Source organism: Echinops telfairi, unplaced genomic scaffold (genome assembly GCF_000313985.2).
Source record: "Echinops telfairi isolate 266 unplaced genomic scaffold, ASM31398v2 ScPeMD7_14;HRSCAF=57, whole genome shotgun sequence".
Classification (NCBI taxonomy): Eukaryota; Metazoa; Chordata; class Mammalia; order Afrosoricida; family Tenrecidae; genus Echinops; species Echinops telfairi.
Window position 1 is genome coordinate 551314 of NW_022103911.1, and position 8579 is coordinate 559892.

The following is an 8579-nucleotide window of genomic DNA, read 5'->3' on the forward strand; positions in this document are numbered from 1 at the left end:
AGGCTGGTGTGCTTCTTCCATGTGGGCTTTGTTGCTTCTGAGCTAGATGGCCGCTTGTTTACCTTCAAGCCTGAAGGAAAAAGTCCTCCAAACAAACAAGGAAACATAACAAAAAGTACAAAAGCCCTTCCTCCTGCATGGCTTCTTCTTCTCTGATTTCTTCTTAAAAAAGAACACTGGATTAGAATGAGCCCTTACCATGGTGCATGAAGTCACCATGAGTCAGGTCAACTTGACAGCAACCAACAACAACCTAATGAATACTATTGTGGGAGTGGGGGAGACGATATGGGGGAGAGTCATTTCTAGAAAAAGTAAGCATGATAGTTAGAAAATTTCATGTTAACTTAAAGATATATGGAAGCGTAGGGGTGGTATTCAACCTGTCAATCAGGTTACAGCCTGATGGTGCCTCCTTGTGGGCATGGCCTTCTCATAAGGAAGAACCTGGGAACCACCAACTCCCCCACCCCCCACCCCCGCCCTGCCTCTGCCTTCACTTTCCTGCTCGCTAACCCTGGTTGCTGCCAGAACCCTAGAAATGGGTCCACCACCATTGGATCCACAGGACTTTGCACCCACCGGCCTGTGATATTACTGCATTCTTTGTCATTGCATGTGACTGCATGAGTCTGAAGAGGGACTTATGGACTAGAGTTGAACTGGGCTGAGATGCTTTCTTGATATATAATTACCTCTTTATAGAGAGCTCTTTCTTACACGTAAGTGAGGGTCACTAGATTAGCTTCTCTAGTCAACCCAAGCTAGCATACTAAGTAAAATGCTTTACAATTTTTTTTAAATGCTTTATATAAAGTCATGCAGTGTCTTTATAAAAATGATTCATAAAAGCAATAACCTAAAAATCAGTTATCTTAAATGTAGGTGCAAAAATTATGAAGTTTTGAGAAAATATATGAAACCTTAGAAGGATTCTGGGTTCAGAAGTATCCCAAGTATTTGCTGTGCTATTAAGAAAAGGAACGTTGAAGAAAACAAACAAAAAAGATAGGGCCCCAACCCAGTTCATTCAGTGTTAAATACCTTGTTGGGAATTTGCATCTCCACCTCAGATACACTGAATCAGAAGCTACATTTTAAAATTTCCATTTTAATCATCTAGATCCCTAGGTAATTCTTATGTATACATAAGAAAATAAACAGGCTTACCTAAGAAGCTTGAGAGCCCTGGGGTCTAGTGGTTATGAGTTGGGCTGCAATCCACAAGGTCTTCTGTTTGAAACCACCAGGTGCTCTGAAGACAAATGAGAGCTATCTACTCCCATAAAGAGTTACAGTCTTGGAAACCCAGAGGGGCAGATCTATCTTGTACTAGAGGGTCACCACAATCCAGAATTGACTCAAGGACAATGCGTGAGAAAAAGCACATGTAATAATTAATCATCTAGAGATCTTGTTAAACAGTAGATTCCTATCCAGTATATACCTAACTAATTCAGTGAGTCAGGTGGAGCTAGATTTGCCAGAAAGACTTATTTATTACCATCGGATCAATTCCCACTCATAGTAATCTTACTTGTAGTTTCCAATACTATAAATTTTCATGAAAGCAGGCAGTCTCATCTTTCTCCCACAGAGTAGCTGATGGGTTTGAATTTCTGACCTTGCGGTTATCAGCCCAACACTTAATCCAACAGTGCCACCAGGGCAGCCCTCTGAGAAACAGACTGCTATTCAACCAACCATGCCTCCACAATGAGATCCGCCATTAAGGGCGCTGGACACAAAAGCTTTCCTTGGTTGTAAAAAGAAAGTTAAAATATATATATTGGCAGCTGAGATTGTTATATTACAAAGTTTATTGCTAATCACTGGCAGAATTAAGGAAAGCCTCAAACTCACCTTTTTTTGTTTTATCAATGGATTTGCATCAGACTTCAGTGCCTGCAGGGAGGGCAGCACATCCCTCTGTGAGACGAGACCTGGAACCTCCCCGCTGAGAAACCACCCGGACCTTGCTCTCTGTGTCTCTTCATTTGCATCCTTCCTTGTTTTAATAAAACTGTAAAGATAAGTTGAGCATTTTTTTCCCAGAGTTCTCTGACTTTCTCGTGAAAGATAAAACCCAGAGTAGTCATGGTAATCAATATTTAATGGTCAGAATACCTGGAGAGCTCTGAACTTACTACTGGCATTCTGAGGGGGTAAACCAGACCAGACCACTGCCATCAAGTCAAATGCTGACTCATAGCGACCCTCTGTGGGTTTCCGAGACTGTAACTGGTTATGGAAATAGAAAGCCCAGTCTGTCTCCCTTGGAGCTGCTGGTGGTTTTGAACTGTCCACCATGCAGATCACAGCTACAGCACTATGTCACTGGGGCACCTAAGGAGACCCTTAATATTTGTATCCAATAGGTCAGCAGAGAGGGTGTTCTAGGGATTCCCCAAGCTTGTGGCTGGCATCTGAGGTCTTGGTCGAAGTTGCCAGCCTAGAGGACTGTGCCATTTTAAGTTGTGATGTCTGACCTAGTTGTGGTAGCTGGATCAGAGGAAGAACTGCTACATGTACAACTGAATTGAGCAGATTTGGATTACAATTTATCCAACGAGCACTTTAGCCTCTGTTGGCTGCACGAAGTGATGGTGATTAGAGATGCTCATGCCAGAGACTCAGGAGTCAAGACTGCTTTGCCAAATGTAAGAAGATAAGGATTCAGGTGAATTCATAGTAAGCTTTTCTAAAAAATTGTTAGAAAATAACTTCTCAAAGTAAATCCCAAAATCCATGAAACTACTACTTTATCATCCTACAACTATGGATTAACCTGATCTTTTTTTTTTTCCAGCTCCTCTCAGCATCTGTTCATAGATTACCTAATTAATTAAGGGGCTCTTTTATGGCATTTGGAAATCCCAGCCTTCCTTAGCTTCTCCTATTGAGACCATTTCCCCCTCTGATTCTAGTTAGATACGAGAAGCTAGTAAATGTCAGTCCAGAAGGATTAGGTCAAAAGCAGTTGTTATAACCTTCCACCGGCTTTGGGTTATATTAAAAATTAAAAACAAGAATTTCCCAATACGCTGAAGCTATTTACAGGATGTACTGAAGACACTGGCTTTTCCATTTCCCTCCTTGGGCGCTTGCCCCACCCCCACACTGCCCCCCACCTTGCAATTTGCTCTGATTCAGAGGCAGACTGGAAAAGATCCAAAGGAAAACACACCACTGGGACTAGATTACAAAACCTCAAAGCCTTGTTATTGAGGCATCCATGACGACTCAGCCATTGAAGGCGTGCTGGTTTCAACTATCGAGTCCAGGCCTCCCCGGTGAATTCTGGATACTCCCAAAGGAAGGTGTCTGGAGCAGATGTTGAGCAAACGACCCGGATGCCTCTGAGCACACCACAGCGTGTTTGGATTCTCTCAAGTGTTTTGAAGGAGCTTTGGTGGAATACTGGTTCAGTTGCCTACCGAAAGATTGGTGGCTCCAACCTACTAGCTGCTCTGTGAGAGGAAACATGCAAAGATCGCAGCCTGGAAACCCTATGGGCAGAGGCCAAATCAACTCCCTGGTGTTTTGTTTTGTATGTAGTTTAATGGGCCCCACCCTCTCCTGCACCCTGAAGCTGCCTCCCTCACTTGCTAATGACATAGCCAATGAGGCAGGTGGTCATTTTCCCTTTTACTCATCAGAAATCGTATCTATGAGGTTTTGAGGAGTTAGCAGGCTTTCTTATTAGTAAGAAACTGAATTGGTCCCTTGGCCACAAAGGCCATATGAATCATGGTTAAAATTAGCCACAGCCACCCCTTGGTATGATATCAATTAAATCATCTAAAAATAGAAGAAAAATCATGCACTTTCTAAATCCATCAATAAAAAAAGTGAATTCAAAACTTCCCTCAATGATGCGAGTGGTTAGTAATGAATGTTGTAATGTGACATCCTTATCTCCCCGATATATTTTTAAAGTTTATTTTTACAATAAGATGAAGCTGTGTATAATCTCTCCCTACGTACGTAAATGCTTAACCAAAAAAACCTAGAAATCGAGGACTAGTACCCAATATATTTATGGATTATTGTTTTAAAGGTTAAAAGATCTACTTAAAAGCAAAGAATAGTATTATTAGAGTTACTGCTACTTTCTACAAATATCTATCATTGCTACTAACAGATAAGTTTTTTTCCTATTGTTGTTATTGGTTTATTGTGTTTTCTTTCTGGTCTCAGAGTGCCGTGGCAGGGGTAGAGTGTATTTGTTTGTTTATTTAGAAATGCTCTATTTTACAGTGCTATTTTTTGTAAGATAAATGAGGAAAACAGATACGTCCCCCCCCACCCCACCCCTGGTAGTCCCCTCCATGTAGAGAGGTCCCCGTTACTGCTGCACTCCTGGTCTCTATCTCTACCCCATCCTGATCTGCCCAAGGAAAGGAAGATGAGCTGCAGAACATTATTTTCAAGCTCACCATAATTCACCCCTGCCCGGTCCCTTTACATTGTGTCTCTGTCATTCCTCCCGAAAAGAAGTTATATTAATTTCTCCACCCCTTCGATATGGGCTGGCCTCCTGGCTTGCTTTGACCAACAGAATTTGAGAACTGTGCCTGCTAAGGACTCTGACGTTTGACCTAGAGCGGCCGTCACGACGAGTTCATCCCTCGTGAGACTCCCGCAGGGCCTGGCCGTGTGCTATTCATGCGGGTAGTTAAGGGTTGGAACTGTCGTTGTACCAGTACCAGGCTGCTTTGACTACCATGGATTTGTAGTCGGTTTTGAGATGTAGAAGTAAGAGGTCTCCTGCTTTGCTCTTCTTTAGCAGCGCTTTGCCTGTCTGGGGTCTCTTTCCTTTCTATAGAATGTTGATGGTTTGTTTTTTCATCTCATCTCATTAGAGAATGATGTTGGAATTTGGATCAGAAGAATACTATATCCCTAGAATGATTTGGATAGTATTGATATTTTCACAATGCTAAGTTTCTCTATCCAAGAACAGGGCATATTCTTCTAGCTATGTCGGTCTTTTTTCTTCTTCTTCTAGTAGTGTTTTGTAGTTTTCTTTTTATAGATCTTTTGTTTCCTATGTATATCATATTTTACTGGCTACTGTAAATTGTATTATTTTCCTGATATCCTTTTCAGGGATTTCTTTGTTAGTGTTAAAAAGATTCTGACAGATTTTTTTTTTATGTTGATCTTCTAGACTGCCACTTTAATGAGTCTTTTAATATGTTCCAGGCATCTCTTTGCTGCATCTTTGGGAATAATGAACATATGGAATCATGTCCTCTGCAAATACTTTTAGCAAAGATTTTGCTTCGTATTGCCAATGTAGATATTTTTTATTTCCTGTCTGCCTTATAGCTCTGGCTAAGCCTGCCAGCCTCATACTGAATAGCTCACTGCCATGGGCTCATAGCGAGTCCCTGTGGGTTTCTAAGGCTGTCACTGTCTATGGGAGTAGAAAGCCCAGTCTGCTAGTGGTTTTGAACTGCCGATCATGTGAATCACAGTCCAACACATAACGACTATACCACCAGGGCTCCTAATACTGAATAAGAGTGTCATAAAAAAGGTATCTTTTTCTGGTCCCCATTCACAAGAGAATGCTTTTTGTCTTTCTCTGTTTTATGAAGTGCACATAATCCTGATAAAAAAAAATCAGTCAAAACATCACTAAAAAATAAAATCATAGACCCAAATCTCTCATGAACATAAATGCAAAAATTATCAACAAAACCCTAGTCAATAGAATTGAACAACATATCAAAGAAAAATATATAACCAAGTGGGATTCATACCAGGTATTCAGGATCCCAGGTATTCAAAGAATACTCAATATTAGGGGGGAAAAATCACCACAGAAATAAAACAAAGAAAAATATATACATAATTATAGCAATGCAGAATTGGCTTTTGGCAAAATCCAACATCCATTCTTGATCAAAGGTCTCAACAAAATAGAAATAGAAATAAAGGAGAAATGTATCAATATAATTATGGGTATATCTATGAAACCAAAACCTAACAATATCAATGTATAACCTTTTTTTTTCTAGTAAAGACTACCCATGTTTGCTTGTGCTATTTTGCTATCCAGTTGTTTAGTCAAGTTTTTATGTGGGGATTTGAGAAAGTTGAAAAGCTATGACCCTCCTGATTCTGTCTTCATAGAATTTGCCAAGAGTTTTAATGCAAGTTTAATTCACACTGCTTCCCATATTTAGAAGTAGATTTTTAAATAATTATTCAGATGGATGATAATCCAAATGGAATACATTGCTCATATCTCTTGTTAACATTGTCCTCACTGTTTCACTGATAGCTGTGATCTCAGCCTATGAGGTCACCCAGTCTCCAGTCACAAGTTCCAGGATGTGAGAAATACAGTGAACATAGGCATTTGGTGATAGGGCCTCTATGCAAAATACCAGGCTTAAGACTGAATTTCCATGCATCCTTATTATATCAGTGAGGGATGTAGGCTCTAGCTATCCTAATTTTCCATGGGCAAATTGAATAATGGGCTTTAGAATGAGGAAGCTCCCTTGCACATAAGCAGAAGCCTTGTCTTCTTGACCGGTCTTTATGGATTTTTTTGTTTTGTTGATTTTTACATTTTTGTATTCAAATCCAACTCTTTTATATTAGTATGGATTAGCTCAGAATTTGAACAGTGAGAAATTCTCTTTATTAAATGTGGAAAACATACTAGGAGTAAAATATTGAGGGCAACAAAGCACAGGGAGAACAGGTCAACATATTTTGGGTGATATTAAAAACAAAAAAGGAGTTTAGGTTTCTGGTGACATTGCTGAACAGTGAGAACAGTGACCCTGAAGCTACCCTATTTCTTGACTCTGTCTATGCAAGAGCCTTGTGTGAATTAGCTTTATTCTGTAAATTAGCTCAGTAGAGGCTTTTAGGTATAGCAAAATATACCTAATTGAGCAATATATATGAGTTTGGGGACAAACAACATATTTCATTTTATATCAAAGTCCTTGAAATTTTCTTTCTTCTTTTTTTAATTAAAAGATCATTTTATTGGAGGCTCTTACAGCTCTTATAACAATCCATGCATCAATTGTATCAAACATATTTGTACATATGTTGCCATCATTATTTTCTTAACATTTACTTTCTATTGAGCCCTTGGCGTCCGCTCTTCTCTTTTTAAGTTCTCACGTAAATGAATACAATTATTAGATTCAAATGGAATCTGATTCCTTCTACTTTGTATGTTCTAGTTCCTATAAGAATGCCTTGGTGAATCTATCTGCAGGTTTCCTAATAGATGCCTTGGACTTTGATCCCTAATCGGGGGGGGGGGAGATAGTGTGAAAAGTAATTCATTTACACGAGTATTTCCACATATTTGTGAAGTAGCCAGGAAAAAGCATTTCACAGTGGTGATAGAGACTGCTAGTGATCTTCTTCCACAGAATTCAGATTTTTCACCAGGCATGTGTGTTTACAGAATAAAGAATACCTTAGGTCCTTTTTCAAATTGTGCCAAATGTATATATTTGCAATTCAGTGTTTATTATGTTGTACAACCATTGCTACAATGTTTTCAAAATTTTCCATCAAACTCAACAGAAGAAGCTTAGTGTTACATAAGAAGTGACTCCCTCCTTTCTTCTCCCTCACACCCTGGCTAGCCACTTTGGCCTGTATACATCTGCCAAATCTTCATTTACATATACATACATACTGCGATAGTTACATAAACTGGTGCCAACTTGAAACTATAAGAGTGAATGGGGTGGAGTTTAGCCTGTCAATTAGGTGGCTGCTTGATGGCCTCATTTGGAGGTGCTACGGAGATAAATAGCTCACTGGAGGCGGAACAGACACACTTCCTGCGAGACATTCCTGCTGACAAGACACATGGAGCTATGCTACAGCCCTGCCAGCATTGAGATGTTTCCACTGCCACTGGATCCAACATTCCACCCACTGGCCTGTGATCTTCCTGTATTCAGAGTCATTACATGTGTTGCATGAGTCTGAAGAGGAATTTATAGATTGGTATCAGACATATGGGCTAATATCAGACTTATGGACTTGATCTGGACTGGTGGGGGGGTTTTCTTAATGTACAATTGTTCCTTGTTATAAAGTTCTCTCTTGCACACATATGAGTGTCTCTGGATTTGTTTCTCTGGTCTACCCAGACTAGCTCACATCCATATATATGATGTTTTTGTTGCTGTTAGGGGCCTTTAGTTGGTTCTGACTCATAGCGACCCTATGAACAATAGAAAAAGCTCTACTGCCAGTCCTGCACCATCCTCACAACGGTTGTTCTGTTCAATCTACTGTTGTTGCAGCCACTGTGTCAATCTGTCTTACAGAGGGTCTTCCTTGTTTTCACTGCCCCTCTACTTTACCAAGCATGGTGTCCTTTTCCAAGTACTCATCTCTTTTGATAACATATCCAAAGTATATCAGCCAAAATCTTGCCACCCTTACTTCTCAGGAGCATTCTAGCTGTACTTCTCCCAAATCAAATTTATTAGTTCCTTTGAAAGTCCATGTTCTATTGAAAATTCACAGTAATTTCTTTTTTTTTTAAATCATTTTATTAGGGGCTCATACAACTC